Here is an 11,636-nt window from a genome sequence, read left to right on the forward strand (position 1 = left end):
AGATTTTTACAACATTGGCTATTATTATTTTTTCCACTCTAGAGTATAGCTTCATGTTTTCTTTTTTTTTTTTGCTTGATTACTTTTTTAAATTTATGACTTTAAATTCTTTGAATACTCAATGCTTTATGATTCTGCGGTCTTTGATTTAGAATGCTTTCATCTATCAGCAGTAATTTTTGCTATTGTTTCATGAACTTCTATCTCATTTTTGAATACTGATTTTGAGATGTAACAATACTTTTCATCTTTTTAGGACAAAAAATTAATACTCCATAACATTCGCCACATCAACCTTTAATTTAATTTTTAATTACTGTACAAATATAGAAATATTATCAGATATAACTAATAAAATTTGGCTTAAATCACAAGTGCACTCTCATAAATATTTTCTCTTCTGTTCTTTGTTAGTAGCTTGGAAAATAAACTGCGTTTGACCTATATGTTTTGATACTTTGAGTGAAAAACAGTTTGTTTCAGGATTTTTATTTTTTTAGCTCTGAATCGATACATTGTTTTATGGATTTCAAACCAATTATGATTGATTCATTTAAACAAAAAAAATTAAAACCACGTTATTATTTGAATCACATTAAACATTTTCACTATTTTATGAAGTGTTTGAATTTTGAAAAAATCGAATTCAGCTCCTTCGAATCTTTAGAGGATCTTTTTTTAAACAACTTTAAACACATGTTTCTCCAAATTCAATTTTTGTTTAACGCACACAGTATGTTTCTTTCTCAAAAGTTCTTTTATGAAACCTAAGAAGCCATTTTTTTTTTTAATTTATTGCCATTTTTGATACTATTATTTTTTCAGCATATTGTTAATATTTTTTTCTCATAAAAATTTAAGCAGCCATTTTTTTTAATTAATGCCTTTTTTGATGCAATTATTTTTCAACTGATTACTATTTTTTTCTCTTATAAGAACTTCGCCTTCTCATCGAAATTCCTTTATATTTACTTAATTTATTCAACTTCGCCTTCTCATCGAAGTCAAACACTATATACTATGAACTCCGCCTTCCCATCGAAGTCCATTCAATTTCCTTTTATTATTTTTTTTCATATTTTTTTTTCTGGGAAACTTCGCCTTCCCATCGAAGCCCCAATTATTAGCAAAATAACATCAAATTTCTTTCTTTTTCTTACTCAATTATTCATTTAGGATCTTCGCCTTCCCATCGAAGTCCTGATTTAAAAAATGGCATCTTAGATTTCACTTTTATTTTTAATATCTTAAACACATGTGGGAATAAACTTCTTATCCAGAATAAAATACACTATTTGACACTTTGCATCATTTTTCACGAAAGATACTTAACTTATTCATCAGGGAGCCACTACTGCGCCATGTCGGATTCGTCGATTGATTGTTCCGGACAATAGCAATTGGTTTTATGCACTCGCGTCCGTTCACGCCAAAATTCGTTAATCGACTGACTTTTTCATCTCTCTCTTTCCTAACCGTTTCTACAAAAGCCTTTTACACGCTCATAAAAGAAACATTCAATCGAATGTGTTTATTGATCAAAATCTTTAACCATTACTTTGAGCTGTTCATTTTTTCACGATTCATCTGTATCCTACACCGAGCACTTCAATCAGGGATCGACACATTGGTTCACGGTTTAACGCTTCTTGGGTTTGAAATTTCTCAAACTAAGAGTAAGTGCCTCCTTATTTCGAAACGACAAACTGAACTTGTACCGGATATAATAATTCATGGCGAACCTGTAGAATTCGTTAATTCTATAAAACTTTTGGGAATGAATCTATCGACAAATCTCTCCTGGTCACATCATATTCTACAGATCAAAAAACGCACAGCACCGTATCTCAATTTCCTTCGCAGTATTGCCGGCCAATATTGGGGAGCCCACCCTTCGACAATGATACACATATATAAAGCATGTATTCGGTCGATCATTGAGTATGGTTCAATATTTATGACACAACTGAATTATAAGGATGGTCTAATGCTGGACAGAATTCAGTGGGCAGGTATCCGTGTATGTTTAGGGTCAACCAAAACTACTCATACAGGATCGCTAGATGTCTTAGCTGGTTTATGTCCTCTAAGCATAAGAAGAGATTCCTCGGCGCTGCGGTTCGTTAACAGAAGAGCTTGTTTGAACACATGGCACCAGCAGTTTGTAAATCCAAATTTGGAAACAAGATCCTTCACCACCGGTTTGCAACGAGCTCTCCACCACGTCAACGATTTTTTTCCTCTGCAAAACACGCTGGAACAACTGCCCTGTTTTTTGTACAAACCGGATGTACGGAAAACAGTGCTTTCTATCGATCTTTCGGTGATGGACCTACGATCACAAGAAGCTTCTACCGCTGCTTTAATAGACACTTTGTTAGAGGAAAAATACTCAGAAAGTTCTATTATAGCAACAGACGGTTCCAAGGATCTACTAGGCACTGGTTATGCAGTCGTCAACAATTTTGGTGCTCCAACATGTAGTATCAAACTCCCTTCCACAATGAGTGTCTACACGGCGGAACTGCTTGCTATCAGGAAGGCAGTTTCTATCATCTCTGATCTGCCAGCAGGTAAATATGTGATTATCACTGATAGTATGAGTTGTCTTTCTAGCCTTCAAAACAACAAAATGAGTCCATCGAACCCCGTTGCATGGTACGATATTAAAAAGATGACCACAATGGCTCAACAACAAGGTTCTGAAATCCATTTTCTTTGGGTACCATCACATCGAGGAATCCAGATGAATGAATGGGCTGATCAAGAAGCAAAACTGGCCTGCAGACATGGTTTGCCGGACGATTACACGTTCACTGTGCATGATGTCTCCTTCCCAATTGTTCAACACGCTAGACAACGGTGGCAAAGTGCATGGAACGCTGGAGCCAAAGGCCGTTTCTGCCATAGTATCCTTACCAGCGTTACAAGTCATCCATGGTTCCATCAACTGCAACTCGATAGGAGAGAAATAGTTATTTTGTCAAAACTCATAAGCAACCATTCACGGTTACCTGCACATTTGTTTAGGAATAGGATAATCCCCAGTGATGTTTGCAACTGTGGCGCGATAAACGCAGACCCTGATCACTTCCTGTTTGCTTGTTCGAACTTCAGTGCGAAAAGAAATGCTCTATGGAGGATTCTTGTGAACAAAGGCGTTGTTCCTGATACACAAATTTTGTTGAAGAAACGTGATATTGAAATTTATAAAACAGTAGCAAAATTTTTCGTAGAATGTAAAATAGATTTGTAATTTTCTCTGCTTCCAATACCCACTTGGCCAGCTATGTAACAGAGGTTAAGCCAAATAGATGTAGGAAATAAAAAAAAAAAAAAAAAAAAAAAAAAAAAAAGGTTTTTTTCTGGCTAGCTGACTGCCCTCAACTGGTCACCACGAGGGCCGCCGCCATTGTTTGACTCATCATCATCATCAATCTGGTCGTTCTTGCTCGAGCCGAGACTTGACGTGGCAGCCATCTTCGAAGAAGGACCACGTGGTTGGGATCACCACTGAAGGAGCCAATCAAAACAAAAATCAAGTTTGTTATACTTTTCTTACTTTTCTCTATTTCTAATTCTATTTTTTCTCTATTATATATTTCGATCAAATTGAGCTTCACTTTTATTTTCATGAAATATGAGCGAAGGCGGGGGGTCGGACCCGCCAGAGGTGGATGGTGAGCAAATCATCTATGAGGATGAGGAGCATCTGGAGGATTCAGCTGTAGCTGGTTCTTCGAATGCTCATCCTTCTCCGCCAGTTGATATTGCTACTCCATCTGCAGCTGCGGGAAAAACAACCCGACTCCGAGTTTATCCTGATAATTCATCCTCTTCTGGGCCGGGAGTGGTTTTCATCCGGCCCAAAACTAACGGAAAACCATTAAATTTAGTGCAGATCACGAAAGATCTGGCTAGGTGGCCCTCCGTTACCAGTGTTTCCAAAGTACGTCCGAACAAATTGCGCGTTGTTGTGGCCGACCGGAAGGCCGCAAACGGAATTCTTGCCAGTAATTTTTTTAATTTAGAGTATCAGCTCTATATTCCATCTCGAGACGTAGAGATCGAGGGTGTGATCACCGAATCGAGTTTGGAGGCTGAATACGTTAAGTCTCACGGCGTAGGTAAGTTCAAGAGCCTTGATTCGACTTCGGTTGGAATCTTGGATTGTCGCCAACTCATGACTGCCTCCGTCGTTGATGGCGTTACCAAGTATTCGCCTTCAGCCTCGATTCGGGTTACATTTGCAGGAACAGCCCTCCCTCATTACGTCTTGATTGACGGAATTTTAAGGCTTCCAGTACGCCTTTATGTGCCTCGCCCAATGCAATGCAAGAATTGCATCAAGTTGGGGCATACTGCTTCGCATTGCTGCAACAAGAAGCGATGCTTGCATTGTGGGGAGAATCATGGGGAAGGAGCATGCTCAGCAGTTGAGCAAAAATGCGTCTATTGCGGGGGCTCACCCCATGATATCTCCTCCTGCGAGGCATTTCAGGCAAGCTGGGATAAACAGAGGCGCTCTTTAAAAGAACGCTCCAAGCGTTCTTATGCCGCCATATTAAAGAGCGCCTCTCCACCGGTCCAACCTCAGACCTGTAACATTTTTTCTGTGCTGTCAGTTGACAATGAAGACACAGATACGGCTGATGAAGTTCAGCCAGTCTTCGTTGCAGGAGGCTCTCGGAAGCGAACAAAGGCGCCTTCTCCGAAAATACCAGCTAAAATAGCTACGGTTGTCTCTTCAAATAGAAACGAGAAAAAGTCGACTGCTGCTGAAAAGGAAAAACAAGTTCCTCCAGGTTTCCGCGGAAATGCACCACTGCAGAATAAACCAACAGCTGCGGGAGCTTCGCAAACCCAAACCCCAAACGTGATGCCAGAATCAACGACTCAGTCTGGGCTCTTTAAGTTGACTGACATTTTGAACGGATTTTTTTCGTGTTTTAATGTATCAGAACCCGTGAAAGACATTGTATTTGCAATGCTTCCTGTATTAAAGACATTTTTAAAGCAATTGATGCAAACTTGGCCCCTCCTTTCAGTGTTTGTATCTCTCGATGGCTAATTTACGCCGAGAGGTCGGAGATATCACTGTACTACAGTGGAATTGTCGTAGTCTTATTCCAAAATTGGATTCATTGAATTATTTACTTCATAAAACAAACTGTGATATCTTTGCATTGTCCGAAACTTGGCTATCTTCTCAATCTAACATCTCATTCCACAATTTTAATATTATCCGTCTGGATCGTGACGATTCTTATGGAGGGGTGCTTTTGGGGATCAATAAGTGCCACTCTTTTTATAGAATTCACCTTCCTTTATCAGGCGGAATTGAAGCTGTTGCATGTCATACAACAATAAGAGGTAAGGACTTATGTGTTGTCAGTTTGTACTGGCCTCAGAGAGTTGCAGTGGATCGAAATCACCTAGAGGACCTGTGCTCAGTGCTCCCTGAGCCAAGGTTGATCCTGGGTGACTTCAATTCACATGGAACTGTCTGGGGAGAACAAATTGACGATAGTCGTTCTACTCTTATCTATGACATTTGCGACAGTTTCAATTTAACAGTATTGAACACGGGTGAAAAAACACGGGTACCTAAACCTCCTGCAAGACAAAGTGCAATTGACCTCTCACTCTGCTCAAATTCACTATCATTTGATTGCCAGTGGAAGGTAGTCCATGATCCGAATGGTAGTGATCACTTACCTATCGAAATTACTATCACCAATGGGGTCAGCTCTTCGAACACAATAAATATGACATATGACCTTACAAGACACATCGACTGGAAAAAGTACTCGGACACAATTAAAACCACCATCGACTCTATGCACGTTTTACCTCCTTTGGAGGAGTACCACTTTCTTTCTTGTCTGATACACGATAGTGCAGTTGACGCTCAAACAAAACCCATCCCAGAATCATCTATTCATCGAAGGCCTTCTAATCCATGGTGGGACCCTCAGTGTTCTAAGCTTTATAAGGACAAATCAACAGCATTTAAAGAATTTCGAAAACATGGAACTCTTGTCCATTTTGAAGCTTACGTTTCCCTTGAAAATCAGTTTAAAAAGTTAACCAAGGGGAAGAAAAAGGCGTATTGGAGGAATTTTGTTAGTGGGTTATCGCGTGAAACATCCTTAAGTACTTTGTGGAAAGTGGCACGAAGCATGCGTAATCGATCATCTACAAATGAAAGTGAGGAATATTCACATAGGTGGATATTTAAATTCGCACGGAAAGTCTGTCCAGATTCTACACCTGTGCAAAAAATAATCCGGAACGTGCCTCCTGATAGGTCTGATAGTGGTCTAGACTCAAGCTTTTCGATGGTCGAATTCTCACTTGCCCTCCTCTCTTGCAACAATTCAGCTCCGGGAATTGATAAAATCAAATTTAACTTGTTGAAAAACCTTCCGGATGCTGCAAAATTTCGCTTGTTAAATTTATTTAACCAATTCTTGGAGCATAACATTGTTCCCCAAGATTGGAGACAAGTGAGAGTCATTGCTATCCAAAAGCCCGGAAAACCAGCGTCTGATCCCAACTCTTACCGTCCAATAGCGATGTTGTCTTGTATACGCAAATTGATGGAGAAAATGATATTGTTTCGTTTGGACAAATGGGTAGAAACAAATGGTCTCCTTTCAGATACTCAATTTGGGTTTCGAAGGGGCAAAGGGACAAACGATTGCCTTGCTTTGCTGTCTTCAGAGATACAAATGGCGTACGCAAAACGTGAGCAAATGGCTTCAGTGTTTCTAGACATAAAGGGAGCTTTTGATGCAGTCTCAATAGAGGTTTTGTCAGACAAGTTGCACTCCCGGGGTCTGCCTCCTCTATTGAACAACATCTTATACAGCTTACTTTGTGAGAAACATTTGAACTTTGCTCACGGAGATTTTGCAGTTAGAAGAACATCTTACATGGGCCTCCCACAGGGTTCATGTTTGAGTCCACTTTTGTACAACTTTTATGTGAGTGACATCGACAGCTGTCTCTCTGAAGGCTGCACTCTAAGACAACTTGCAGATGACGGAGTAGTGTCTGTCACAGGATCTACTGAGTCTCATCTGCACAGGCCTTTACAAGATACTTTAGACAGATTGTCTTCCTGGGCTTTGGGGCTTGGGATTGAGTTTTCCCCTCAGAAAACGGAAATGGTTGTTTTCTCTAAGAAACGTAGACCTGCTCAACCTAAGCTTCAACTCCTAGGCAGAACGATCACTCAATCGAGGAGTTTCAAGTATCTTGGGGTTTGGTTTGATTCCAAGTGTACCTGGAGAGCCCATATTGAGTATCTGAAAGGAAAATGCCAACAAAGAATCAATTTTCTCCGATCAATTACTGGCACCTGGTGGGGAGCCCATCCAGAAGATCTTATCAAATTGTATCGAACAACTATTCTATCCGTTATGGAATATGGTAGCTTCTGTTTCCAGTCAGCTGCCAAAACTCACCTCATCAAACTAGAGCGTATCCAATACCGTTGTCTCCGTATCGCTTTGGGCTGTATGCCCTCAACACACAACATGAGTCTTGAAGTTTTGGCAGGAATACTCCCTTTGAAAGATCGATTCAATTTACTATCACTTCGGTTCCTCATCAGGTGTGAGGTCATGAACCCATTGGTGATTGTAAATTTCGAAAGGTTACTTGAGCAAAATGTTCAAACCAGATTTATGTCTATATACCATATCCTCATGTCAATGCAGGTAAACCCTTCTTCGTATTCTCCAACTCGTGTTTGTAGCCCAGACTACGATCATTCTTCTGTCCAGTTTGATTTGTCTATGCAGCAGGAAATTCGTGGAATCCCGGATCCGCATCGTCCTCTTCTGATTCCAAGAATTTTCGAAGCTAAATATAGACACGTCGATGCTGATAAAATGTACTTTACCGATGGATCACTTATAGAGGAAACAACAGGATTTGGAGTGTTCAACGAAATATCCAGCGCATCTCACAGTCTCCAGTCACCATGCTCTGTATATGTTGCAGAGTTAGCAGCTATTCACTGGGCTTTGAATAGTATCGCCACACGACCTATTGAACACTACTATATTATAACTGATAGTCTCAGCTCTGTTGAAGCAATCCGCTCTATAAAACCAGGAAAATTCACGCCGTACTTCCTCGAAATGATACGAGATATATTGACCACTTTATCAAGACGTTGCTTTTCTATCACCTTTATCTGGGTCCCCTCACATTGCTCAATAGCAGGCAATGAGAGGGCAGATTCCCTTGCAAAAGTGGGTGCGATGGAAGGCAACATTTACCAGCGTGAAATCGTATTCAACGAATTTTACTTCTTGGCTCGAAGAAACTCTCTTGTCAACTGGCAGCGTAGATGGGACGAGGATGAGTTGGGTCGGTGGTTCCACTCGATTATCCCAAAGGTAAGCCTTAAACCCTGGTTTAATAGATTGAACCTGACTCGGGATTTTATTCGTATATTTTCCCGTCTCATGTCCAATCATTATTCCATGAATGCGGTACTCTATCGTTTAAATATTGCTGGCAGCAATTTATGCGGATGTGGTCTAGGTTACCATGACATCGAGCATATTGTTTGGTCGTGTGAGGACCACCTATTCGCCAGAGCGAACTTTATAGATTCCCTTCGGGCCCGAGGAAAACCACCCGACGTTCCAGTGAGGGATGTATTAGGTATGATGGACTTGGACTATATGTTCGAGATATACCTTTTCCTAAAAGCTATCGATCTTCGACTATAATTCTCTTTATTTTCATATTTCCCTTTCTATCTTTCTTTTTCTTCAAAAAAAAAAAGTGAACTAGATCTAAGTACACAATTGTAATCAAACAAAACGAGTTTGGCTCTTTAAAGCCTAAAGGTATGAGCCGTTTCAAATAAATAATTTACAAAAAAAAGTTACACATCAAATATTCAGGTACCCAGTTTTCGAAAAGGCGTAATTGTTAATGAACTCATTAATAATTAAACTAATGCCGCTCTAAAATAGACGGGTTCGATTTATTGCTGGAAAAGTTACTTTCGACTGGACAGAATTTCACTGCCTTTATTTTTGCACTGATGAGGCAATTAAAATAACTAATAGTTTTGGAATAAATTTTTGCACTTCTTGACCGGTTATCGTCAGACAGAAGACAGTCTGCTATTTCCATTCAATTAGGAACATTCTTGACGATCAGTATTATCCATCAGAACTGATTATAGACATCTCAAAGCGGGTTACTTTCAAGTATCACTTTTGCATCCCATTGTTCAAAATTCAGTACCTCTACCACAGAGAACAGACGTACAAGCTAGCACACGAAACTTGTGTAAAAATTCCAACACCCTTTTTGAACCAATTTTTGTTTTTTGGCTGGGCCACCAGATGTCTCCAAAAACACCAAAGAGAACTGTCAAAACAAAGCTGACTATAGGTTTCAGTCAGTTTTCTATAGGTCGTATGAGCTGCTTAGCATGCTTCAAGAAAATCGCTGTTGAAATTTCGTAATACGTTCATCATGTTGCATGAAATAAATAATCACAAAAGTTATAAGCTTTTTCCATCAAATTTGTTAGAAATATGTTTAAAACAGTTGGATGCTAAAGTGATATGTGAAATTAACCCGCTTTGAGATGCCTAGAATTAGTACTGCTGGGTGAGACTGATTGTCAAGAATGTTCTTGTATTTGACTGGACATAGGTGACGCATTTTCTAACATACTTAAATGTTCAAGAAGTGCGAAAACTTATACCAAAGCTGTAAGTTATCTTAACTGTCATAGTAGTGCAAAAATAAAGAAAGTGAAGTTAAAAGTTATAAGTAACTCTGATAAAACCACCCTATGTTCCAGTGAGAGATGTGTTGGCAGTGATAGACTTGGACTACATGTTCGAAATATATCTTTTCCTTAAAGCTATTGATCTTCGTCTATAATTCTTTTTATTTTCATATTTCCCTATCTATTTTCTTATCTTAACAAAAGTGAACTAGAAGTAAGCAAACTATTGTAATCAAACAAAAAGAGTTTGGCTCCTTAAAGCCTAAAGGTATGAGCCGTTTCAAATAAAGAATTAATAAAAAAAAAAAGTAACTCTGATTTCATTTATTTAGCAATAAATTAAAGCCGTCCATTTTACTGAGACATTGGATTGACTTTTTGTGAGTTCATATTCGATTACGCCTCTTTGAAAACTGGGCACTTTGAAGTTGATTTGTAACTTTTGAACGGCGCAATAGATGGCACTGTTTGTAGTGAATTTCTAACGTATTTTTTTGTGACAGCATTTGAAATTTTACACACTTTTTTGACGATTTTTTGTTCGAGCTTGTACGTCTGTTCTCTGTGCCTCTACCTTGAAAGAAATAGCGATCTACTTTTAAGATATTTTTTCATTATGCAACGTGACGAAAGTGTTACGAAACATCAAAAGCGATTCTCTCGAAACATGAAAAACGGTTCATACGACCTGTTCAAAACTGACTAAAATTTTGTTTTTTTTTCTCAGTTTGGCTTTGACAGTTCTCTTTGGTGTGTTTGGAGACATCTGGTGGCCCAGCCAAAAAACAGAAATTGGTTAAAAACGGTCGTTGTAATTTTTACACAACTTTCGTGGGCTAGCTTGTACGTCTGTTCTCTGTGCTTGTATGTCTGTTCTCTGTGCTAATACTAGAGCAGGGCTGCCTTGGCACTACCCAGCCTTGCCAGATCTACGGATTTCTCCGTAGTTCTACGGATTTTGACCATTTCTACGGAGCTACGGATCGATGCTCCAAATCTACGGATTTTCTACGGATTATCGAATAAATTCAAGGGATTCTGCGGATAAATGAAAATTCTACCTGACGACCAAAAAAAAAAAGGTCATCAAGTTTTATTTAGCCGAAAACAGTACATTTTTCGATTTTCGTGAAATCTACGGACTTAAGCGGTTTTCAATCTGGCAACGCTGGCACTACCTTCTTTGAATCTGGGGGAGGAAGACTGAATAAAAAAAGAAAAAAATCTTTCAGACGTCAAATTTTTCTCATCAATCTACCGACCAGTGCGAAGGTTCAAAAATTTACTTTCTTATTAAGTGAATTTCAATAAAAAATGTTTGATGCTGAAAAGCACTTGTTTTGCATAATACAATGATTTAATTAGGTTTTGTTTTGCTCTGGCAAATTCTTGCATGAAAAGGCGTATTGAGTCGCTCAAATTTCGTTAAAGTTTTTGAAGCTGATAAATAAAAATTGTTTGATTAATGATTGTTCTGAAAACAGCTTGAATAACATTATGGGTAGTTCCCATGGTCCGAATAACATTTTTATATAGTTCAAAGTTTATATTTACGACAGAGTTGACAGACTGGTATTGAATAATCTAGCTGTTGAATTCGATTTCAATGTTTACTTTTGAATCTGCAGCAATTAATTCAGAGGACTTAAATTTAGCACCTTAACAACTGAGTTACATGACTCGCTACACGAAACTGATCATCTAAAGTTGAAATTTGAACGATTACAAATCTTTTCAACAATTACTGGCTTTTTGCCAAACAGTAAAAAAACGATACCGAAAACGATACAGCGAATTTCAGTCTTCCTCCCCCAGCTTTGAATATTCCTTGGATTATAGACAATAAACTTTGAAATCAACT

Source organism: Uranotaenia lowii, chromosome 3 (assembly GCF_029784155.1).
Source record: "Uranotaenia lowii strain MFRU-FL chromosome 3, ASM2978415v1, whole genome shotgun sequence".
Taxonomy (NCBI): Eukaryota; Metazoa; Arthropoda; class Insecta; order Diptera; family Culicidae; genus Uranotaenia; species Uranotaenia lowii.